Consider the following 26,789-nt stretch of genomic DNA (forward strand, 5'->3'; position numbering starts at 1 on the left):
AAGTTCTACTCACTGTTTTATTACATGACAATGTAAAATGCACAAAATACCACTTGAGCAGCAGCTGGATTTCATCCTTCTCTTTTACTAATCAAGTTCCCTTCTACAAATTATGCGGTTTGCCTTGTGGTGTATCTTGATCCACAGTGAATCAGACTGGTCTGAACAGCTTCTCTTTCTAGTTACCTCAACATGTCAAATTTTTAACTTAGGAAGGAGAACACTTCTGAGGAAGGGATTTTGTTAGACTATATCCTCTGCGAGGATATTCAGTACCCTTAATAAGTGCTGCTTGTGAGATATCCTGTAACATGAAAACACTGATTCCTGCAGATAGGTTTTTTTAAAGTGACAATAGATACTGTCTTTGTGTGGCGTGAGGTACAGCAAAGTTTGACTGAATCTGTTTACCACACAGGTTTGACATCTTTTCTTTCCAAATAACTTTATCTAGTCAGATGTGAAAAGAAAAGCACTGTGAAAATCTAGGAGTTGCTGGCTGACTGAGGCACTCCTCCCAAGTTATCATAGGTCAGTGTTACACCTGTGGGGTCTTTGGGTAGGGAAAAATGGTTGTTCATTGTCTCAGAATGATTGGCTTGTGAATATGTTACCCAAGACTGTTTAAATGAAAATACTGTGAGTGTCAATCCTGTTACAAGATTCATTCTTTCTAGGTAGGTAAGGGGAGAAATAGCTACTTTATGTATCCCAGTATTGGGTGTGAGTCAGAAAACAGCCTGCTAAGACATAGAAAAATGATGGTGTTTCTGATTATTAAGTTAGTTTACGTGAGGGACTGTAATGTAGAAGACTATGTGCATATGAGGGTTAAATGTTTTCCTGGTTAGTTTGCAAGCTGCTTGAAGTTTTTGTCATCTCATTTTGCAGGTGAACATGTGATAAATTGTGGACTTTTTTTTTAAACATTCATACTGTGACACACAAAAAAGAAAGTTCAAGTTTGCTTCCTGTAAGTTAATTCTCACTCTGTAGAGAGAACTAGGAAAAAGCCTGCACAATTTTAGTACCTATATAGCGGGACCTCATCTTAAATGCCTTCAACAAGCTGTGTAGCTCTTTTGTGGTTTCTAGACAATAATGCATGACACCTCTTTAGAAAAAAACAGAATTCAGGAAAGGAATTTTCTGCACTATCATCCTTGTAAAATAATCAAAGATCTACTGTATTCCCCTCAATTCTTTGTATTATATCATTTTATTATTTTGTGAGTGCTATATATCAGGGTAAGGACTCTATCTCAGTGATACCAGCAAATCTGAACATCTGAAAAAAACATGGAAGACATCAAGAAGTCCGACAGCTACACCATTTAAAATGTGTAAAACTTGTAGAGAAAGTTAATAATTGCTAGCTCCAAAAATACATTATCAGTATAAACTATATACTTTACCCATTTAACGCAAAGATAAATAAGTTGAGTTTGCTCATCTGTGTATATATATTGTTACTATATCAAGATAACAACTTTAAATTATAAGAAACATGACATATCAGACCAGAGTTCCATAAGATTATTACACTTTTAAATCAGGAGAATAATGTTTCACCCACCTCAAAGAGCTAACTAACTCTTGATATTAAAATCATAGACTTTATTTCAAGTAGAAGACCAGTAAATGTAGATTACAACCCTAACAATGAAAAAAAATATTGAGCTTTCATTTGGAGAGGTATAAAATGTTTTGTGCCTGATCAGTCACTCTAACACACAATAAAAGAGTCTTTTGCACTACATTGATTGATATGCTTAGTCTATTATTGGACTCTTGTCATGTGCATAACTAGAACTAATGCAGGTATAATCTGATTTTTTTGAGAAAAACAAGAGGCAATATTGCCCAGCTCTCTCTTTAAGCAAAATGGAAAGCTTTACCAGTCCCATAGCTCAGAGACTGTGCATTGTCAGATTTACAACTTCGTTCTTTTAGGGTAGTTGTTAAGCTACTCTATGAAATGTGCTGTTGCGCAACTGTTTTTTTTTTCTGAGCAGCAGAACAGTCCTGAATTTCTAGGTTTACAAAGGACAGTTTTATAGACAGTTATAAAAGCCAGGCATAAGAATGTGAATAGACTGATAGTATGTTAAAAGCAGGACACGGCTTTTGGATAAAACAGGGTGCATCTTAATCACTTGGTGGCAAAAGGCTAATTAAACTCCAAAAGTAAATTAACATAGCAAAGGCTAGGAGAGTACATGCAAGTTATCATTACTCTGTGCAAGATGACAAAGCTTACAGTCAAAATTGTTGCTTTCAAGGGCAGACTTTCATATGTACAGGACCTCTCAGTTAGAAGTAATGTGAGACTAAACTCAGTTTTAATTGCTTGATAACAAAAATTGCTGCTTCAAGCACTTTCTTTTGGTTTTCTTTTTAATTTTTCTTTTCCTTTTTTTTTTTTTTTTTTTCCTCCCTTTTCTGGCAAAGAGGGGGCTGAAACCACCAGGCTTTGCAATCAAAGGTGTGTTTTTTTTCACACCTTGAGGCTTTGTTTAAGGTTAAATGACAGTAATGTGTGGCACTGATCTTGAAATAATGCCAAAACATCTTGGTTGTAATTTTCTACAGCTTTTATTTGTAGTAGACATAATAGGCTAGATTCAACAAAGGGATTACTGATGATCACCTAATATATACTGCATAAGCACAGATAATGACATTGTTTGCTATGAGAGCTGACTGTTCCACAGGAATAGTGCTAGATTTTGCTTAGTGACGCCCTTGTAAAGCTGTAGTAACTACCTTCAGGAAAGTACTTATTCCACTTTTCTGAAATGCAGCAAAGAACAGAATTTGGACCTTAAACCTACTTCTTCAATGATCCAGTTCCTCTGGTAACCTATAATGAGGCCTACCAGCAATGAACGGAGGCATATTTGGTTTAAACTTAGAGGAAATTAAAATATTTGCCTAAAATCACTTTAATCGGTAGTTTGAGAGGCTGTATTGGTGAGATTTACTGTGCTGTGAAATGCAGATATTTTGGTTGATGATTGTCCCAGTTACTCTACCTAAGGCCCCATAAGCGCTGCTTCATCTCACTGTCCCAGACGGCCCTCAGCTGGGACCCCTAGCCAGTGCCCTGGGCCCCATTTTGGTTCAGCCAGGCCCCAGGGTGCCTGTGCCCAGCCCTGTCTCCAGCCCTGGCTCTGTGGGGATCTGGTCTCCTGGACCATGGGTTGTGTTGGTGGCTGCCAGCTCTGTCCACTGCACTCAGGCCCTGAGGGGTGCTGCCTGTCAGGGAGGGCACAGCCAGCCCTGGGTTCCCCACTTCCCAGCCCAAGGGAGCCCTCAGCCTGCACAGTGCCCTGACAGTTCCCCTTTCCTCCTGCACACACAGAGTCATGACTCACTGATGCTCTGCAAAGCTACCTAGACTGGAATACTTTTAGTAGGAATGTTTCACAAGCAGTTTTGCTTAACAATCTCTTTAATCAGATGGATACCTTAATTTTAAAAGTTTCATATTGATTCTTCTGATATTCCCCTGCTTGACTGCCCTCACAATGAAAAATTTGTCCTTATATGCAGTCTGAGCCTCCCTTATTTCAATTCATCCCCATAGGTACTAGGTAGCTGCTGTTAGGTCCATCACAGGCCACCTTCTCTCCAAGCTGAACAAGATCCAGTCCCTCAGCCCCTCCACATAGGGCAAGTGCTCCATTCCCATTCATCCTGGTGGCTCCCCCGGACTCATTCAGACTGAACACTGTCCCAAGCAACCTAACTAATCTGACCTCAGAGATGGCCCTGCTTTGAGCAGGAGCTTAGACTAGAGACATCCTGAAGTCCCTTCCAGCCTAAATTGTTGTAACTAAATAATAACAACAACATCAACAACAACAGTAATAGATCATGGGTGTAACATCATAATAACAACATTATTATTGTTGTTACTGTTATTGTTGTCACTGTTGCTATGGTCGCTGTTATGTTACACCCATGATCCTTTATTTGAGAACTGAGGTTTAACTTATAATTCATACTGTATGGAAGAGAATCCAAATTCATGATGATGGCTATGTCATTACAAAAGCATTTTGATACATCCTCATATACTGTGAATATTCAACTATGAAGTACTGTAACAGCAGTAAATATAATACTGAAAAAAAGTCGTCTTCTGCTATGGTCCATTTTAGCTCCAGAACATGAGTTGTTCCCTTGTAAGAGAGAAAAAGAAAAACAAATTTTGAGATATCAATTGAGTGTCAAAGAAGTGATAAATATGATGACTAAAAAGACTTCCTCATCTGATTCTGTTAACAGTAATTTTAAAGAATTAATGTGGAAAATGGAAAAAAAAAAAAAAAAAAACCCAACAAAACCACCCATACAACCAACAAACTAATCTAAAAAAATTCCCAGCAAGTTTATATATGCCTTTCCTTACTCTCTGTTGATCTCATTTTACTGTATCCAAAAAACAGTTAACATTGAGAAACTGATGAAACAATAAATGATCTTTCAAAACAGTCTGAAAAGTATTAGAGGTTACATCATACTTATTAGAGATTACATCTTATCTTTTTCCTCATTTTGCTGACTGTTTTAATGTGTTTCCACCTGTTACTTGTAACAGGATTTATTCATATTGTACTGAGCTTGCAAGGTATCAAGTCTGAGGTTTGTCAGGCTTGAGGTTTCCCTGAGCTTATTTTGACTTGCCTGTAACTTTGTTTTACTTGGCTTAGTTTTGACAGCAATTTTTCTAATTGATCAAGTGTCTATATCTTTTGTTGTTTGTTTTTTTTTTTTTTTTTTTTTTTTTTTTAATTTTGTTGATCTTTATGTGGTAAAACTATAGTTTCATATAGATAGCAGTAACAAGGAGTTGTTCTAGGCAGAATGAAATATTTAAAACTCTAACACAATGACATAGTGTAGGGAAATACAGGTTTAGTATGATAGCAGAGACCTTGAGAAGTGGAGACATAATGCAGCATAGGGGAACACAGGCATGGGCTGGTGAGACATGGGGGACGGTCTCAGCACTGGAGACCCTACACTATAAACAACTCAGTAATGTTCAATTTTCAAAAGACCTATAGACACAGGGCTGCACAAAACTGGCTTTAGGGTTAAAGAAGAGAACAAAAAAATAGTCACTAATATATGTAAAAGGCACCATAAATAGTAAATTTGAGTGTATCCTGGAGCTGTTGAACAATGAAGAAATAGAAAGGTGTAAATGCATGTTAGTGTCCATATCTAAATGACCCTAAATGTGTGAAAGGAAAAGGAAAAGGGAAAGGGAAAGGGAAAGAAAGATGAAAAGAGGAATAAACCATCAACATCAAGGTCCTATTCCTCCCTGCAAAGGATTCCAGATGCTGACAACTGGCTGTAACAGCCCATGACCACCAAATTTAGAGTGAAACTGTTGGCCCAGAGGAGCAGTGGAAAGGCAAGCATAACAGCAGGAAAAAGAGTAGAAACAAAGAAGAGTGAACGTTGCAGCTGGTGTAGTCCAGCTGTGTAACCTCATTTTGCTCAGAAAGTTGTTGAGGTGTAAGGCAGTAGTACATAAACTATGTCCATGTAAAACAAGAATAGTAAAAAGGCTGACAGATGTGTTATTAAGTAGATATAAATAGTAGCATAAAGCTTTGTTGTGGTTTAACCCCAGCCAGCAACCAAGCACCACACAACCACTCACTCTCTCTCCCCCCTCACCCAGAGGGATGGGGAAGAGAATTGGAAAGGAATGTAAAACTCAAGGGAGATGAGATAAGAACAATTTAATAGGTAAAGCAAAAGCCGTGCACACTAGCAAAGCAAAACAAGGAATTAACTCACCACTTCCCATGGGCAGGCAGGTGTTCAGCCATCCCCAGGAAAGCAGGGCTGCATCACGCCTAATGGTTACTCGGGAAGACAAACACCATAATCCTGGATATCTCCCCTTCCTTTCTCTTCCCCCAGGTTATACACTCAGCATGACATCATATGGTATGGAATACCTCCTTGGCTAGTTCAGGCCACCCGCCCTGGCAAAGTCACCCCCAATTTCCCATGCCCTTCCAGCCCTCTTGCTGGCAGGGCCCAAGAAACTGAAAAGTCCTTGACTGAGTATAAACATCACCCAGCAACAACCAAAAACATCAGTGTCCCATCAACATTGTTCTTACACCAAATCCAAAACACAGCAATGCACCAGCTGCTAAGAAGAAAACCAACTGCATCCCAGCCAAGAACCAGGACAAGCTTTAAGAAGAAAGCTAGTGGCATGAAAGGATATACAACCTAAGGAAAAAAACGATATGAATACAACAAGATGAAGGATCAACCTGTTCCAAGGAAGCAACCATATCTCGCACAACGGGCACGTGTCTGGCCAGCAGAAGCTCATTGGATGTCTCATCCAGAATGCTGAGTATTTTAACATAATGTTTAGTTTAGTGTCATGCTATTCCTAGCTATCTATTATATGTATTTGCCGATAAATAATTGCTGTGTTAATAAATAATTCTTAAGTGTCTGTTTGAAGAGTCTTTTTGCTTATGATAAAGGTATCCGAACAAAAAAGGTCCATTGAGGGAGAGCTGCAGGTGTGCAGGAGCTTAGGGCTTTTGCTCTCCTCAGTGCTGGGACTGCCGAATAGAAATGCTGAATTTCAAATGATAGATTATTTTTCTTAATATGCTTAAGAAAACATGGCTTCTCACCTAAGTTACTTACAACCTACCTACTACATTAACTTCACAGGATGGTGTAGAGCTAGTGAGGCTGAGAGGCTCTATCCTGATAGCCTCAGAAAATTCATTTCTTTGTGTGCCTACAGGTCTGTAGCAGAGATTGCTCCCCATATGCTTTCTTAGTCAGGTTTGACCCTTATAAAGGAGGTAGATAGTACAGAGTTCAGTTTAAGTGAGTTTTTAAAGATCTTGCTGTTTGAAGAGTCTGGCAATTAGCGAAAGTATGGTGGTAAATTTATGACACTGGAGCTAAAACTGAAAATCTCTCATGTATGAACTACTGAAATTAATTAGATAGGAACAGCTTTTAATTCCTGCTGAGCTGGATGGAACTCAAACTCTACAGGTGAAAGATTATCTTCTTTATTATTAATAAACTCCTAGTAAGTCATAATTTAATAATCATTTGTAAAAAAAACAGAATTAAAAAATTGAGTTACTGCAAGGTAAATTCATCAAATCAAACTTGCAGCGTTTTGGAGATTAAGTAGACAAGGTTGTTAATTATCTGGTCACAAAGACAAAATCTCCCACACTTCTCCTGTAAACATACTCAGGTATCTGATGCCCTGCTATAATTTTCTTATTATAGAAATAGGGTTTGATTCTGCCTTAACCAAATAAGAACATTAAAAATGCAGCCTGGCAAATATAAATACAGAAACCATACTTCGCACCCACCCCCCCCAAATATAAACCCCTGTGGACAATTTCAAGGATTCAGTGATGTTTGTTGAACTGATGCTTCAAAACCACATAAATTAAATGTACTTAAAGAAGTTTTGTTGCAAAAGCAGCCTACATGCTTTCTTCCCATTTTAGGAATTATTAGAGGGAGATTTTCTTGGACATGCTAGTGCAGCACTGGAGAATAATTTCTTGTGCAGACAGTCTGTTACTTTGAATTTACACATTGCAGGGTTGAGACATCATATTCATGATCTATGTATGCCTTGCAGAGATTCCTTTCATATTAAAGTATGCAATGAACATGATAATTTTCTTCTACAAAAGTGAAATACAGAGGAATTAATGAAGCTACATATTTTATTAATGAATTGAGAGTACACACTCCAGCTGCCATCATAACAACTGGGGAGGCTTCTGTTATGTTTTCAAAATGTGACATAACAAGTTTTCAGGTTAATTAATTGGTCTGAATGAAGTCTCATGACAAATGTGTATCTTGAACATGGTAATTGGTCAGTAAAATAAATTTTATAATAAAAAGAATAAAACCTCTTTACTATTGGAATCTTTTATAGGGCTTGTTCCATTTCAAACTAAGTATAGTATAAAGTCAAGTATGCTACTTTGTTTACTAGTATATGATATAGGTGCTTCTACTGATTTTAAAACTACATTAAATTACCTAAACTGATATGGAATACCTCAGTGGTATGAGAGTAGCTGTACTTTGAAGCATACAACATCTTCTGATAAAGTTTTTTGTCAGGCTTAATGTTTCCCTATCAGGAGATGTAAGGGTGGGTTGTGAAGATCCTTCATACTGACAACACGTATTGGCTGACAACCTAACTTCAACATTATACAACATGTGTATCTATAGCAGGATGCATGCCTGATCTGTTGATTCCTGTTTCCCCTCCCAGCAACATGAGTACCACATCAAGGCATGCAGATAATGGATTTTCTCACAGCCTATAGACCCCAGTGTTTTGTTTTGGCTCTGGGTTATGGATATGGAGTGCTAACATCAATCCCTGAGACTAGAGAGAATCACACTAATTTTTTTGTATTAGAGGCATGTGTAACAATCTGCTTCAAAAGGCTACCCCTGGATCTGTGCCCAAGCAAGCCATCTTCATTGTTATAAAAACCTGGATTAACACTTTTCCATGTGAAAAAGTAGGCTTTTTTTCCTTTTTCAGCATAACAAACCAGCACATTTCTTACAGATGTTCTGAAGAACCCAGGTGTCTTCAGCACTCCATGTCATTCCTCTCTAAAAATCCATTATGGTGACAGAGAAAAGAGTGGAAAAGAAAGGACTGTTTTGCAGACCACAGAGACTCAGTTTTTTTGTAGCAGATAACCTAAGTGGAGAAACATTGTGTTAGGATGCAGTATAAATTTAAAATAAATACTCAACAAGGTCTTTTGAGATTTATTCACAGTATCGTGAGTAAACCTGGCATATCTAGATTTGGCACACTGTCTCAAATGTGGGGGTACGTTTTGATGTACGTGAACACCACGTCCGTTATTCTCAGGGGAGCAGAAGAAGCAGAAGCTGCCATCGACCTGTAGGGGGAGTATATGATAAGGCTTTTATACCTGGGTTTAGATAGGAGTAAAGTTGGGTAATGGTATGGATATAAATTGTGCAAAGAAGAGTGTGTACTGTGAAACAACAAAGTAAAAACAAAACAAAACCAAAAAAAAGCAAGAAAGAGAAAAGTGCAAAATTTTAAATTTTGTAGTAGAAAATAAATTTTCATTGAAAGTTTTGAATTGTAGCTTCTACTTCCTGCTTAAAGACTAGAAGTTCCTTTTCTTTCCTTATTCTCTCCAACTTCATATTTTCAACATTTGGCAGGATTTAAAATTAGGAATAGAGAGTAGTCCAATAGGAACTTATACCCATTTTTCTAAGGAACAAGGTCAGCAGGTTGACATTCCTGCAACTGGGAAAAACCTTTTGGGTCTTATGGGACATCCATTTCAATTCATATGCAAAGCGTTGATTAGAACCCTTTTGTTATTTCATATGAAAGTGACAGTTAACACAGTCTATGAATATATGGTAGGTACTGTTAGGATATCTGGAGGTTTTCTTTGTTTGTTTTTTTTGTATTTAGTTCTAAGGCATCTTTTTCAAAATCCCTTAAGACAGGAAGAAGTGCAGATATTTTGACATGTAAATGGTCCTTTATGTGAAACAATAATGCAAGGAAACATTTGGTTTTTCTTTCTTAATTAATTAATTTTTAAATTCAAGCAATTTCATTTGAAATACCACTTAGTATCCTAAATGTTGAATCTCAAGTTGATGCCTGTTTGCTGTTGAAACATGACAGCTATGTCAAGAAATCTCTTTACAGAAGTATCTATTTGTATTCACAATGAAACAACAGTTCATGTAAAATACTTATTCATTATCTAAAGGATAGGACATGGTTTCACAATATTCTGCTAGCAGTGTTCTGGCAGAAGCACCACTTAAGAAAACTAAAATTACATTGCCCATTACTAACTATAGGGACAATGAACATGTTTTGGTTACTTCTGAGTGTCTTTCCCTGTGAAGTGCCGCACTGCTAATTTCAAATACACTACAGAATCTTCAAGCCACTATTGTACTGTTGAATAAGCTTACAAATTAGGTTTTTTCCACACTGTACACTTCAATCAATGTTCCTTTTAGCTCCTCAACACTGTCTATGCTAGAGACACCTTAAAAGCAGATTTTTAATACCAAGATCCTCTAAAGTGAAAAACTATTTATTTATTTTTTCTAATATCCAGAAAGGTTCTATCCTTATTGGAAGAGCACCCTATTATTTCTACAAATATAAATCAATTGGAAATGGAAATAGCTAGGCCTTGAGTTTGCTCTTAGAGTTGAATTCACAAACTTCATGCTTTCAGAATGACTCATACCCATTCCAAGGAATTGTTCTGCCAAAGAACAGTACCAAAAGGTCTAAGAAATTAGGAATATGTCTCTGAAAATTTTGGCATAGGCCAAGAAGACCTCAAAGGAATACTAAACAGGAATTCTTCACTGTGTCATGGATAATTTAGGTATCTTTAGGAAAGTAAGATTAAATAATTGAAGAATGATTGAAGGATCACTTCCTTCAGGAAAGACATTTGTGTGACTTTTACTCAATGAACAACTGTTTGGTTTTTTATTTATTTATTTTATTTTAAACTCAGATGCTACAATAAATAATGTAAATGTCCTCTTCAGTCTCAAGTATTAAAAAAAGTTATCTTTTTTCTTTTCCTTTTAGAATTGCAACATTAATATGTAATGTACCTATGCGGAACCATACCAGAACTGATTTATGTGGCATTATGAATATTTCAAACAGCTGCCTGGAAGCAATGCCCTCAGGTAGTCACAATGCTAGCCAGCTACCATGTTAGGATGTAATCGAATTCCCACAAGTGCTACTTTCCAGAAATACGACTTTTTTAACATGACAGCAAATGCATTGTGACAGACATGTTTGATGGAAACAGAAGAAAAATGTCTCTTTTATATGAAGTCCTAGTAATGATTTTTTAATGAATTGCGTAGTACAGATTTTAACAGAAATTTATTTTTTCTGAGTCAATATAGTCATATCTTTAAAGATGAGCAGCATAAGAAAGTGTCATCTTTCCATCTGCCATTTATTTCAGTCTTATTAAAGCTACTATACAATTTGTGATTGCAGCAACAAAAATTCTTGCTCTTTCTGTCCCATTTCTCCTTCTTCCTTTTAGTCTAGACTGATTGATTACAGCCAGATTGAGTCTAATTTGAAATCTACGTAAAATGCAGAACAGGCTATTAATTTCAGAACTCAAAGATGAGGGTAGTATCACAGCATAATAAAAGTATGGAAATTTTTATTTAAGTTCTTATTGTGGTTTGTTGTAGGGTTTTTTGGTTTGGTTTGGTTTGCTGTCAAGCAAGAAAACCACAATATTTGAATAATATCAGAATTTGTGCCTGTCCCTAACTTCAAAAAAAAGCTGTCAGATACATGTGACTAATGTACATTAGGGTCAGATTCTGCTACTGTTTTACTCGGATTTATCTTCAGTTTGCCCTTGTGATTAACTTCTGTTTTACACCAGTATAAATCAAATTAGACTCTAACTCCATGGAGTCCAGGGACCTAATTATAAATAAAACAAATTTTCAGGCAGTGAACATGGGTAAGACATACCTTTTATACCTGCTGGTCATTAAAAGTTCACAAACATGTAGATCAGAGAAATCATGCTGTCAGACAAAGTTCTAAATGAAATCATGTGGGGCATCAAGGAATGAATAAAGGATGGTGGGACAACAGAAGGAAAAGAATGAATTGCCATAGGGTCATCATAGCAATATACAGCAATCTACTGAGAATATGTATCTAAGAGTCCCCCAGAATATGACTCTTATTTCAAAATTTTTGTGGGATTAGGACTTCTACAAACAATGCTATCATTTAAAATACATTATTGTACTGCAAGCATGGCATGAAGAAGAAAAATAACACCAAAAATCACTGGGTTAACTTTTACTTCTCATTTATAGTGCATACATACATAAGAAGAATGGAAGAATAATTCAGTTTGCCCTTGGATTTATTTGCTTGCTCTAGAATCTGCTTTGGTTGCCTGCCTTTTTTTTTTTTTTGTTTCTAAGTTCAGCTTGGGATCTTAGTAGAAATTAATTTTTTTGTACATCTTTCCTTTCTAGCATCCCCTCTTTGCTCACCGCAATAAATAAATTTAATAAATAACAAGTTAAAAATGTGTGAAACTTGCATCTTGTCCTCTTAGGTTCTAGAAGCAGTTTCCATGCTTCACAGTATGCATTGGGCCAGAACTGCAAGCAATGTGTACTTCAACTATTTACTGGGAGCGCTCTTTCACAATGATTAAAATGAGCAATGGAACTTTAATCTATTGCTCAACGTTTGCTATAGCCTCAGTTTTCTTTTTGGTCTCAGAATGTGGAATTGACAAGTTGCACATAGAAGCAACAAGAGTTTTCCCTTCTCCTGGAATGTCATTGCTGTGCTTTGCTTGGCGCTCAGCTTCAGAGACATTCTAAAAATGAAAAAATCAGTTCAGGTGATGCTATGTACCATTTCTAGTCCAATCAGTTTTCACAGATGATTTTCACATGAAGCAGTACAAAAACATTTCATTCTTGTTTTCCTACAAACAATTTTGAATTTTAGTTATAAATTATTAATTCTACTTATTTTTGTAATTTTTCTTCCTCCAGGATAGCCTTTCAAGGTGCTTAAAGCTCAGCAGGATTTTCCCCATGTTTTAGCTTCCTTTCCCAGCTAAATAAAATGAGACCAAAAGAAACACATGATTCATTACCAGTCTTACGATAAGACTCTTGAAAAGAGAGACTTCAGGATTTAGTTGCTAGCAGAAGGAGTTTATGTATTTACAGTGATCTTTCAGCAAAATTGTGGGTAGGCAGCCACATTTTTTAAAAGGTACATTCAGGGTTGCATTTCAGGAAGGAGTACAGATGCAGGATAATGCAGGAAGGATGAAGGGACTGACCAGACCCAACGAGGGTGGAAAACTGGAAATGCTGTTTAAGGTCACAATAATCTTTTTAGAAACACTTGCACTCAATAAAAGTCTGGGACATTGGTTGGCAGGTGAAATTTTGTGTCATCTATTGTCTAAATGATAACAGTCTTCTCTTCCAGACATTGAAATTACTTACTAGTTTCTCTATGACAATACAGGTACTTTCCTTTAACTTTCACTAGTTTCACATTCCTTACTCATAATGATTTTTGATAAGTCACCTTAAAAATCTGTATTTACTGTGGATTTTACTGACTTGGAGAAAATAATTTTAAATTTATCAGACTACCTCAAGTTCACCAGCCTCCCCTTTCACTCCTACCAATCTTATGTATAACTATGAATCCTTTTTGATCAAATTCTGCATTATCTGTTTTGATTGTTGTGTTAATATGCATTGTTTGCGGTTTTATGATCTGGCATATTTAGATCCAGTTTCCCATCTTTCCAAAAACTGAAATGAAAGTTTTGCATTAATGAGATGGATAAGCTTAACAGAAATATTTTTGCTTTTTTGTGTATTCATGTGCAATGGTACAACGATGAAGAATTAAGAACAATGTCCTGATGGCTCACAAAAAGATAAGAGTCAGTTGATAATATGTTTTTGTGCATTCAAACACCATCAGACACTGGATAATTAAACGGTTTTAGAAATTATCAGAATGAAACTGAGCTGAGTTCAAAAATTTGTATCATAACAAAGGAATATTGTTGTGTGTCCTTCAATAATGTTCATTCTCATAGTGCATTCTTTCAGCCTCTGTTGTAGACTGTGTGTGTTAATTGCTTCTTAATTATGTGTAATTCCTCAGGGAAATCTATTTACTGCCTACTCACCAGTAGCATATGATTCATTCCTTTCCTATAGAGAAAAAAAATTATCAAGACCTTTATTTTCTCCTACAATGTCATTATAGTACTATCACAAATAATTTATCATATTGAAACACCAGTGCAAGGAGGTGATACATACTGGGAAGAGTTTGCAAGGAGGTGATACATAATAGAAAGAGTTATCCTAACAGAATGGCAGATGCACATTTGTCCACAGCTGAGGAAGTGGTTGGAGATGGTATGGGAGAACTGGAAAGCTTGGAAAGTTGCTAGTAAATTACTAGCCATTTATTACAGCATGGTTCTCTCTCCTAATAAGAAAACTATATGTAAACTGTTGTTCCATGACCTAATAGGCTGAAATAAAAGCTTTACAGATTACTGAAAGAGTGGGATTTCTCAATGCGATCAGCCTAGTTGTACACTCACTATCACCCAGAATCGACCAACCATCTATAGCTAAAGTTTAGTCATTCTGTTACATTTACAGAAAGTCACATGACTTTTTGTCATCTAGAGTTAAGCAGGATAAACATTCTTAGTAAAGAAAACTTTCTATTTAGGAAAGAATATTTGCAGACTAGACTAATTTTTTTTTGCTGATGTTAGTCAAATTACTTCCTTATGTTGTTGTGTTTGGTTTTTTTTTTCTAATAGGAGCCTTGATATGTCACTTTGTGACTGATTAATAAACTCCTGCAATGGAAAAAGGCTCAGTGGACACGGGCTAAGGTGATGTGCCCAAAAAACTCAGAGAATAATGCAAAGAAACTCCCTTAAACTCAATCTCAACACAAAGGGGACCAGACCATGGCCTTTATTTTAGATAACTATGAACAGTTGAGTTGATCGACTGGTGGTGTAACTACTTCTCCCTGAGTTCTTTGGAAGTGTGAATATCTCCCTGAGTCAGCCAGACCAGCATGGGGGGATTGAATATGGAGTTCAGCCCAACACAGAGTATAAAAACTAAACAACTAGCAAAAGAACTTCAAAGAGAGCAAAGAGCTTAAGCTGGCTTCAACCAATGCCTTCCTTCCTGCCAACTAAGGTTGCCACTGTTGTGACAGAAAGCATATTACAGAGACCAGTAATGGGAATCACACTGTTATTGTGATTCAACTGTGTATTGCACTTGCTGTATTTTTCTAAGTGTCACTTATGTTTAATTGTGTTATACAGTATATTTTGAATCACTCTGCTAAATTACAAATCCCATGTAACATCAACTGTCCTTAAAACAAGTAAAAACTAATATTAAACATTACAGCCTCCACATATGGAATATCTCAAGGAGCCTGGTCAGAGTGTACTGGACTCTGACACACTTAAAATGGATTAATCTGTCAAGTAGGTTATCTCACCATTTGTCAAAACTTAAAAGATTACTCGGCCTGTGGCTGTACGGAATCATGGCTGTGACTTCATAGGATTCTGTAATACACAGGGACACAAAAGCTTTTATCCTCTAAATGTCTCTACTTCATTACAGATTACCACAGATATCCCCAAATCACCACTAGCAGGTATACCGCCACAAAAACACCACTAGGAAGTAAATCTGTTCTTACTAAAGTGAATATATATATAAAAGTATATATCAAACTACTACAAAGTATATATCAAACTATTACAAATTACTGTCAGCCACCAATGATATAATATCAACCAGTAGTATGGCAGCAATCAATGACACCAGCCTTAGCAGAAATCAGTAATATAGCAACAACCAAATAGATGCATACCACAACCAGTTACCAGAAACTTATAACTGGTGAAACAAACTTAATGTAACAGCAGGATGCACTTACAACAGGTTACTTGCAAGGGTACCTAATACCAGATCAAGTGAATTAGATTTCAGAAGGGGCTAAACTATCCCAAAGGGGAGGAGAAACCGATCTCAGAAGGGGACCCAACCATCCCAATGGTGCAGGACAAACCAAACCAACCCCAGAAGTGGGACCAATAAAATAACACTTTCATGTCAAAGATTATCCACATCACAGAGTCTAGAGCCAGCCACGCATCCCCAGTGAGGGTCCAATTTCTTGTAAAAAGTTTGTGCAGAGAATTCAGCCTCTTCAGGAAAGGAAGACTGCATACAGCACATGAAGTTCTCAGAGAGGCAGGCTACATTTGGTATTAAAATTATCTTTTTTATATAAAAAATGAGGGCGTAGGACACCAGAATTTTGAACAGCTAAAACATGCTATTAATGTCTATTTTTTACCTGTAACAGCCAACACATTATGATGTTTTCTATTTCTTTCAGATCAGTTTTATTTTCCCAGACTGTTTCCACTTCTTCAGATAACTTGCCATTACAGTTTCTTGGGGTTTGCACTTATCAGTGGTTATTTCATGATGCCTCTGGTTTCTACAAACCCAGCTGTACTTTTCAAGAATATCTCTGCTTCCAAGGCCTTGTTCCCAAGGTCACAGCTTCCAGGCTGGCAGGCAGTTTCTCTCTCAGTATTTTTCAGCAGACTTCTCAGAACAGACTTTCTGTTCAGTAACTTCTGCCTTCTAACAGGCCAGCTTTATTCCAACTCATATTACCATTTTGTTTCTGTCTCTGCACATTGGTACTATGCAAATATTATTTTTTTCCCAGATTCTTTGTTGACATGAGTCAACATATGCCCCCAAAACAAATCCTTACATGGTTTTAGAAGTTGATTCTGGTGCCACTCTCCAAATCCAGCATTGGTGAAATGGCACCAGAGTGGGTTCTTTCTGCTTTAATGAGTGTACTCAAACCCTAGCAGACTAAGTCATACTTATGTTACCTAATACCACATCCTAAAACAAGAAAAAAATGTAAAAATAACTTTACTGTAACATGATCTACACAATATGTCAGACACTTTGAACATGAAAACAATTTTGATTCTCAGGAGCAACATGGGACTGCAGGTGCCCAGGGTTATATGACCTGTAGTACAGATGCCACCTACATGTCCCAGATGTAGCTAGTCCCAAGCCAAATAGATATGAATCATTCCATACCACATAGTGGAGTGACCCCTCTCCTAAGATGGATGCAGTCATCAGTGTAGATCAAGACTATGAGTCATGATTTATTTTTAAAATAGTTTTAGTAAAGTCTGTAGTAGGCCATTGGATCTGCTTGGGCAATATAGGCCAGATCCCAGAAAGTAACTGAGTGACTTATATAGGAGGCTGGTAGAACTTAGATGTGTTATGTAAAGCTCAGCCACTATCTGAACCTATAAAATGCCTAGACTACATAAACATATGACCATTGTTTTTATAGTTACGTTTTTGTAGGCGTCCAAAGTTGTGTTTCTTTCCATACCATGAAGGACCGAGTTGTTGACAAGACTGGAACATTTTCTTTGCACTTTTTTTTCATATCTAAATTTGAGCCAGGAATGGTGTTTCCTAACTCTTTGGAAATTTGGAGCAAAAAGGGATTATTCCAGAGCACTGCACACACATCTGTAGGATCATGCGCCACAGAAAGATTATAGAAGCCTGTTGCAGCACTATCAAAACTAGATGGCTGCAACAAGGCTTTTACCATCACACACCAGGTTAACTTCAGTAAGTAGTTCCCACACCTTGCCCCAGCATCTCCACCAACCCCCCTACAAGGTTTCAAAAGTTCATCTATTGTCCGTGCTGCTTCTTCATCCTCTTCAGATCAGTCCACCCTGTTTCTTGCCCCAGCTGCATCTATTCTTCCTTCTCCAGGCTCCTTTTCCAGCCAGCCTCTCCTTGCCCAGGCCCCCTTCTTCTCCCAGGGCCTCTCCTACATCCAGGGCACTCTCTCTCCTCCCTCTGGTTCTTCCAGGTCTCTCTTCATCCAGCACTCTCTTCTTTTCTCTGCTTCCTTTACCCCTCCCAGGTCTCCCTCTTGCATGCTCCTCAGGGCTATTTACCTACTTAGCAAGAACCAACCACAGCTGCACATTATCCACATCAGCCAACCCACCACCCCTGAAGCCAGCCCACAGCTGTATATTATCAGTGTTAATTAACCTGCCTTCATTCCTCTGTAATTCCTCTACAGTATCTTCTGAGTCATGGTAGTTTTGATCCACATCTTGATACAGGCTAGAACACGGTGGGATGGGATACCCAGACCCATTTCCTGCATTACAAACTTAAATTTTTCTGATTCTGGAGAGTGATCTAACCACAAAATAGAAAGCTAGCCTATTGTTGCTTGTTTTCCCTACCACTGGAAGCTCTAACACTGTCCAGAAGAGAATTCAGGTATCATTACGCTAAAGAATTCCCCCTGAATGTCCTTTCTTAGTTACCTTGTAAAGCCACTATTAGAATATGCTATTCCTTATGCTGCTCATCCTGAGCTGTGTGATTTGGGTAAAACATTCTGTCAAAGCGTTTGCCTCTTCTCACTGAGCTTACTGAATATGTGACAGCTGTATTATTGATGACATAATTCTAAAATTAAGTGTTAATATGTTTGGAAATTATTACTTTTTTTTTTTTTTTTTTTATCAGTTGGCTGGAGAAATGGGCTGACGGGAACCTCATGAAGTTCAACTAAGGGAAGTGCAAAGTCCTGCACCTAAGGAAGGAACTACTCCATGCACTAATATAGGCTGGTGGCCACCAGCTGGAAAGCAGCTTGACAGAAAAAAAGTTCCTGGTGGACACCAAGTTGAATATGTGCCAGCAATGTGCCCTTGCAGCAATGAAGGTTAATGGAATCCTGGGCTGCATTGGGTAAAGTATTGACAGCAGGTTGGGGGAAGTGATCCTTCTCCTTTATTCAGTGCTCATGAGGACACACTTGGAGTGCTGTGTCTGGTTCTGGGCTCCTCAGTACAAAACATGCTGTAGAAAGTCCAGCAAAGGTCCACTAAAATGATGAAAGGACTAGAGCATTTCTCCTTTGAGGAAAAGCTGAAAGATTTGGGACTGTTTAGCCTTGAAAAGAGAAGGCCTGGGAGGATCTTATCAAGGTACCTGAAGGGAGGATGCAAAGAAGATAGAGTCAGGTTCTTCTCAGTGGTGCCTAGTGGCAGGACAAGAGGCAATGGGCACAAAGTGAAACACAGGAAGTTCAATCTGAACATTAGGAAACTTTTTTTTTTTTTTTACAGTCAGGGTGACCAAGTACTGGCACAGGTTGCCCAGAGAGATTGTGGAGTTTCCCTCTGAAGATATTCAAAAGCCATCTGGACATCATTCTGGGCAACTGTCTCTATCTGACTCTTTTTGAGCAGGGGGGTTGGACCATGTGAATGCCAGAGGTCTCTTTCAACTTAAAATATTCTGTAATTCTGTAAACCACTTCAAACAAATATTAGTTTCAGAATCTGGGTCAAACAGGCCAACCAACATCTTTTCATAACAGTTAGATAATCATATAGCCACATCTTTTATGTCCGTATCTTTTTCATCATCTAAAGTTCTGTTGAGTGATTTTTGTGACACATAATATTTGATCTATTTTGTTTTGTGTTTTTGTCTCATAATTTCTTATTTAATATATTATATTCAACATGGGATATAAGAATAAGAAATTTTGGACGTGAAAGCAAAAGTTGGAGTGGACCTAGTGAATATGGGTTCCTCAGTCATGAAATGTGCATTCTCATGTCACATGGGGTTGTGCTTTCTAAGAGAATTGAGCCCACTGGTCATGTGAACCATTACTGGACAGCTCATGTACAGTACAGCCTCATTTAAGACTTCTGGATGCACCGAGGAGAAAAATTAGATCTTTAGCAACTATAGAATTCATTATAAAAATGCTGAAGATATGGATACATTTGTGGACATGTTAAGCTAAGAAATAAAAATGGTGAGGAAAGTTTTATAGAAATATAGTAACAAGAATCATAGAATCATAGAATGATTTGGCTTGGAAGGGACTTTAAAGATTGCCTAGTCCCAACCCCCCTGCCATGGGCAGTGATACCTTCCACTAGACCAGGTTGCTCAAAGCCCCATCCAACCTGGGCTTGAACACTTCCAGGGAGGGGGCACCCACATCTCCTCTGGATAACCTCTTCCAGTGTCTCATCACCCTCACAGTAAAGAATGTCTTCCTAAAATCTACCTTTTTTTTAGTTTAAAATCATTACCCCTTTTCCTATTGCTACAGAACTGATGACCTGTTTTTTCTCTTAGTACACTGCATTAAAATTGTTCTGGTTATCATATCCTTATACCAAAAATCTTTATTTTTAGTTTTATAATAAAGTGCTGCTTAGTCTGATAGGCATTTGAAAGCCATAGCTGGGTTAATAAGAATGAACATACTCTTCTCCAGACAGACATACTAAGCTTCACTGCAAAAAGAGATCCATGGCTCCAAGCAGTGTCTGAAGTTAAAAATTCTCTTGCAGCTCTCTGCACATCTTAACTGTACTGAAAAGGAACTCAAGACTTCAGAAAGTTGCGTGACTATGAAGCAAACACAGGAAAATGAAAAATCATCTTAGTGCTTTCTTTCTAAATCAGTTTACTTCCTGTTACACAGAACTTGATCTTTTTCAATTTGAAAGTTCTTTTAGCAGAATGGGAAAAAGTCTAATATCTAGCCATGTACACTTACCCATCATTATCCCAATACTATTTATTACTCATTCAGTACTGTATGCATCAGTAGTTTTTTAAATGACATAAGAGTGACACTAGACAGTAAGATCACCGAAATTCCTGCAGTCAGCCCTTTTCAGCATAGTGTACCCTGCAGAGTTGCATTTTCCCCTTTTCTTTTATATTTCTCCCTTTTCTTTTATATTTCTGAAAAAATGTGTTTTTTCAACCATATTGAAAACATAAAACAATCAGAAAACACTACCAAGTGCCAAACCTCCATAATTTTTAAGTGTTTATTTTCTGGGAGAATTGTGTAACGTGTTTACATGGCGAGGTTTTGGCAGTGGGATGGTCTAGTTTCTGTGAGAAGACACCAGAAGATGCTTGTATGTTGGACAGAGCCCAAAACTGAGACAATTAGCAATGTTGGTAGTGCCACTGTGATATTTAAGAAAGGGTAAATAAGACTGGTAGCAACTGTGAGAGAGAAGAGTAATAAAATGTGAGAGAAACAGGGATCCAGAGACCAAGGTCACTGAAGAAAGAAGGGGAAGAAGTACTCCAGGTGCTGGAGCAGAGAGAGATTCCTCTGCAGTCCACAGTAAAAACCATGGTGATACAGGCTGTGTCCCTGCAGTCCAGGGAGGACCACATTGGACCAGATATTCACCTGCAGCCCATAGAGGACCCCATGCTGAAGCAGGTGGATATACTCTGAGAGAAGCTTCAGCCCATTGAGACCCTACACAGTAGTAGGTTTTCTGACAGGAACTGTGACCCATTGGAGACCCACACTGCAGCAGTCTGTTTCTGAAGGACTCCTTTCGCTGGCAGGGCCCAAGGAACTGAAAAGTCTTTGACTTAGTATAAACATCACCCAGCAACAACCAAACCCATCCGTGTGCAAACAACATTTTTCTCACACCAAATCCAAAACACAACACTGCACCAGTTACTAAGAAGAAAATTAACTCTATCCCAACTCAGACCAGGACATTGTTTTACCCAACATGGGTGGCCTAAGTAAAAGTTGTTACTACTTTCTTCAGCTGCACCTTTTCATCAGGTTTCCATCGGGAATATGTTATGTATAGCAGCTTCTTTTTCATGTCCTAGATCTCAGAGTCCCACTTCCATCAGACTCAGAGAAAATCACAATTTCATCTCCTACAGTTCTTTGGCATTTTTTTTATTTCCTTTTACAATAACTTTCACAATACTGCAAGAGAGTGAGGTGAGTTGAATAGTTCCCAGGGTGTCTGTTTGGAATGATTTTGTTATTTTGGCCAGTTCACAAGATATTTCTACAGCTAGGGTTTTTTTGGTGGTATATTTTCAGCAAAAACTCTGAAGAGTCATCTCTTTCCTTGAATTGGCTTAATAAAGCTTTATTAAAAAAGACCAGGGTGCCAGGGCTTTATTTAATCAATTTCTTTTTTCACCCACCAAGAGCTCATCCTTCTCAGGAGTAGCTGAATGAAAAAAAAAAACTGATTCAGCATTTCTCTGATAGCTAGCTCCTTCAATTAGAGAAAACAGCTCAACAGACCTCATGTTAAAATATTTCCTTCAATTTTTTGCTTGCAGTCTAGAGCCATTTTGTATTTATCTGAAGGAGAAATTTACTGCATGTATTGACTTGATTAATGTGATAATCAAGAATATGCCAAAACATGATTTAACATCTCTAGAATTAAAATCAACTATTTTTTCTAGCTGTTCAACTGCAGCAAAAACAGACTACATGAACTGTAAATAATAATATGAAACAGAACAAGTTTTCTAATATGTTAATTCTATCTTTTGATCTTTATTATTTTAAAAATAGTTCTAACTTGATAATTGCTGCAATTCACAAGTTTATTTTAAAATAATTTCAGTTCAAGGGTTACCGATATTTTAAAAATCTGAATAATTGGGTACTGTAATACTACAGAGAATAAAGGTATTTAATTGGTTGAATAATGTGATATATGAGACATTGAGCATAAGTAATAAAGCAAGGTATGAAACCTTGATATTATGGAACTCAGGTGAAGTTTTGCCATTTATTTCTGAAGGAAAAAAAATATCACCCAAGATGCCCATCATGGGTTTCTTTCACCATAAACAGCAGCATATTGTCAAAAGGTAAAGAATAGTACACAATGAAACAGTGATGTTTTGTATTTGCTAGTAGATAATTATTAGAGCTGTGTTTTGAGGGCATTTGGAACTTATTTCAAGTAATAAATTGCCTACAAACCTTATATGGAAGTTCAAAAACTGGGGGAAGAAGAAAAAAAAAAAAAAACAACAAACAAAAAACGCCACCCCAAAATAGTAGCCCGGGAGACTAAGATAAAGAAGAGTGCTTTTAAGCATTCAAGTAAGCAGTCCTGATGGCGTTCACTGAGGCTGAAAGGCAAAATCTGTTTATGGCTTCAGGCCATCAAGTCAAAGAAATATGTATCCACAGTGATGATAGGAAGGGGGCAGTGACTGGATGGTGTGCCTGCTGTATGGCTGGGAATGTTAACATTGTGTTAGTCTGTGCAGGAAGAGATGTATCCCTATTCACTCCAGAAGTCATTCCGTTTCTGTTTGTGTGTATACTGATATCTCAGCCTGAAGTGCTGTCCTCTGCCATCTATTATAAAAATAGCATAACTATCCAGGTACAGATAACAATGAAGTGAAGGTGGAAGGCAGTTTAACTAGAAAGAGGAATTAAAATTCTCATGTTAAAACTGAAACAATGCACAAGGGAAGAAAAATTCTTGCTATGAAGAAATGAAGAAAGCATATGGATATCTAGATCAGCTGTTACAGTACAAAATAGAAACCTGGATTCTAGCCTCATCTTGCAAAGTTGCTTATACATTTTATAATGAACAGTTAATAGATAAAATGGTACTTTTTTGTAGTCTAGTGACTATTGCCTTAAATGCTACATTTACCGTTGGACTTGAAGACACTGTTTGGCTAGTGGCACCTGTTTGCCTGTTCTCTGGAAGTAACCAGTGGTGGAAGAACCAGAAATGAAGGGCTATGAATTGTATTACAAAGGGAGAACTGGTGTGTTGGGGCATTAGAATCTTATGTTCCCTGTTCACATGCAGAACCATAATAGCATTTATTCTGATGTTCTGTGATGTACTGCTGCCCTTGCTTTTGTAAGAAAGATGAATAGCAAGAAAGGAGTTCAGAACAGCTTGCAGTCATGGTCAGGCTCATTTGTTCCACTTGCCATTTCTACTCCATTACTCTTGCTTAAGTTTAGTCTTTGTTACTTGCATTATTTATTTTTCCTTCTCTAGGTCTAGGAAATCCCAGAAAATTTCCTTCAAAGCTGATGCCAGCATTGAGGAATCATCAGCCCATCATTAGTTTACTGCAAAATCATCATTTTTCTCCTAAATAATTAAGAACTTTCTGCAAAAAATCATTGGTTGCTAAAGGATTTTTAGATTTATTACAAGTTTGGTCAAACTGACACATTGTGCTTTAAAAGCATGGACACCTTAGGTTATGCATTGCTTTCTTTTTTACTTTGGAGCAGCGCATTAAGCAATTCAGTTCAAATACTGTGTCATTTTAATTGGTGCAGGAGAGCAATTAACTTTCAGTGGCAAAATGTCAAGTGCTTCCTTTGCCTCATCAAAGCAGATTTGTCAGGAAGAGACTATCATCTCATATAAATAACAATCAGTGCAATTAATTTGTATGTTTCAATTAGCTTATGATCTAATTATCCCATGGTCTAAGGATAACGGCTAAGGACTTCAAAGAGAGAAAAAAAGTTTCTCTTATCTGCATTGGTGTTCTCTATATTGTTGACTTGGATCCATATTCTTGAATAATCCTCTGTGATAGTTTGTTGAACTTTACAGCTTCATTTCACACTAACTTTCAACTGAGTTATACTGTGAACTTCAAACCTCAGTGCTACTAAACTGCCAGAGGAATTAAAGCTAGCTCAAGTGATAGAAGAAAGACAGATGTTCCACGAAGTGATGATTATATTTAAATTATTAATGCATTGAGACTAAATCCCAAAGACCTCCTAGTACACTAAAAGAATTAAATAAAAACTGAAATAAGGCAGAGTGGGATAGAGCCAACAGCAGACTTATGTGTCTGCAATGTAGTTGCTGCTGTTTTGAGATGTGAGAGTACCACCTTTAGTATAACAGCATGCTATTTGGAACAGGAAGAGAGTTTCCAATGTGTTTTTAGTTAGATGGGATTCCAGGCTCTGCCTGGAAGAGCTGTTTTGTTACTTTACCTGTGGAGGGAATATTTTAACTGTTTTTGAGTGGAGAACTGGACCCCTGGCTCCTTTAGCTTTCAAATTATTTCAAATAATTTATAAGAAATTCCTACAGATCTCTGCTTCAAACTCAATTCTTGCATAGTAAAGGTGAAATGTGTTTCTCTTGCTAATAGCAGTCAATAACTTGATGATGTTTTTAAAATATGTCTTGTTTCTAACCTTCCACCATTTCTTAAAATAAATCTTCAACAAAAATGGATTATTACTTTGTATTGCAGAATAGTATCTGTTGTTAGTTAGAAAAGCAAACTGATCCTACAAGCAAAAAGATGTTTGTTGCTAAAGACAGTATTTGATTCAGAATGCTAAATAATAATATTAATATTATTTATATTAATAATAACATTATTATATTAATTATATATAATATATATAAATGTTATATATATTAATAAAAACACATATAATTTCATTACAAAATTGAAATATGTCTTCTGCCTCATAATATCTTGTACCTTTCTTATTTTATATATATTTTTTTACGTTTTTTTTTTATAACTTAAAAAAGAGTAAAAGTTTGTGGGAAATGAATAACAGAAAAAGCATCGGAATTCTTCCCTGACAACTTACTTTTTTAATTTGTAAAAGGTGAGTCTTTCTTCCCCTGTGGTACATCCCAGATTCACTCAAGATGAGGAGTGGGATAAACAATCCTGGCTGGTACTGAACTGAAGTTTTCCCACTGAACAACTCTCTTGTGAACTACTGTTTCTGCTGCCTCCCAGAAGTGGGGCAGGGTTTTATATGGGGTGTACATACAGTTTGTAGTTGTCTCCATTTATCCCTAGGTTATTCTCAGAGAAAGGAGTGAAAAAAAAAAAAAAATATAAATACTTACATCTCATATTTATATCATGCTTTCTGTATCTCTGAAAGTAGTGATGCTCAAATGATCATTTTTGATACTAAGACTGTATGCAGACTGACATTATTATAACATAAAAGTAGAGATGTTTCATCCAGCTGCAGTAGCTTATGATTTGATTCTGGTCATGACAGTCATCGGATAAAATTTAAAAATTCCACTTGAACATGCATCAAACATAGTGTTCTACTCTCCCAAATTACAACTGATTTTACTGGGTTAGATTGTTAAAATTCCTTCTTGCATCTCCTCTAATATCCAGCTAATTGTTTTTACTCAGTGTAATTTATTTTGTTAATGTAGACAACATTGACAGGAAAGAAATACTATTTTTCATCGTAAAGCGGCATATAGCTCTGCTTGTAACACTTTCTTGAAAGTATAGAATTTGAACTGTGTTATGAAAACACTGGAACAGGAATCTCATATATCACACAAGTGTGCTATTTATTAAAGCCCTTTTTTCCAAAAGAAGATTCTTTAATGTCTTATGAAAGAAAGAAGTAAAACCTCCTTTGCTGAATTCTTGCAAACTCCCTAAATGAGGAAATGTCTGTGGGCTGCAAATTCTGTGCTGAAATAGCTTTTTCCTGCAGCTCAGGTCTTTGGGCATATGTAAAGGTTTAATGTGGAGACACAGCTCTCTTTTACAAAGTCTCCTACTAGCTGCTTCAGGCAATTGTAGGCTGATTGCTATAAATTCTGCCATTCTGAGTCATCTAATTCTTCATGCATTAGACTAGGAGCTCAGGCATTCCACACTAGCCAAATTTTGCTTTGGGACTCACACATGTAAAACCTACATTGTGTGATGCTTAGGAGCACAATGTCTTAATTGTCTGTTGAATCTAGTCCCAAGTAATCAGTAGTGTTTGCTGGTTTTTCTGACTACATGAACGACTTTGTCACTTCATTTCACACTACTCCAAAATATTCCCTATGTTATGTATGGAATATCCTGTTTCTCAGAGTAGTTGTCACTTCTGAGAGGTTTCTGCTTTCTTTCAGGCTGATTTTGAGGAAGTATATTTTATGCCTTGATGATTCTTCTGTTTAGATTATTCTACAGCTTTAGTAAGGTTTTCCCTAAACCCACTTTTTTTAATCAACTTTTTCTTTAAAGAATTTTCTCCCCAGGTGGTTTTCCTCAAGGTCTTGTTGCTATAGTTATGCAGCATCAGTTAGATACATGCTGAGTATTTCAGCTAT

General features: G+C 37.1%; 1 long non-coding RNA gene across 1 annotated transcript in view; it reads left to right on the forward strand.

Moving 5' to 3' along the window:
* LOC308058735 overlaps positions 1-26,789 on the forward strand; it is a 193,062-nt gene that overhangs the window by 14,468 nt on the left and 151,805 nt on the right. The window contains exon 1 of the long non-coding RNA XR_013925941.1: positions 1-17,671. This exon is cut by the window's left edge and continues 14,468 nt beyond it. This is a non-coding gene — a long non-coding RNA (uncharacterized lncRNA). The remainder of the gene's footprint in view (positions 17,672-26,789) is intronic.

This window comes from Falco punctatus (assembly GCF_963210335.1).
Source record: "Falco punctatus genome assembly, chromosome: 2".
NCBI classification, from domain to species: Eukaryota; Metazoa; Chordata; class Aves; order Falconiformes; family Falconidae; genus Falco; species Falco punctatus.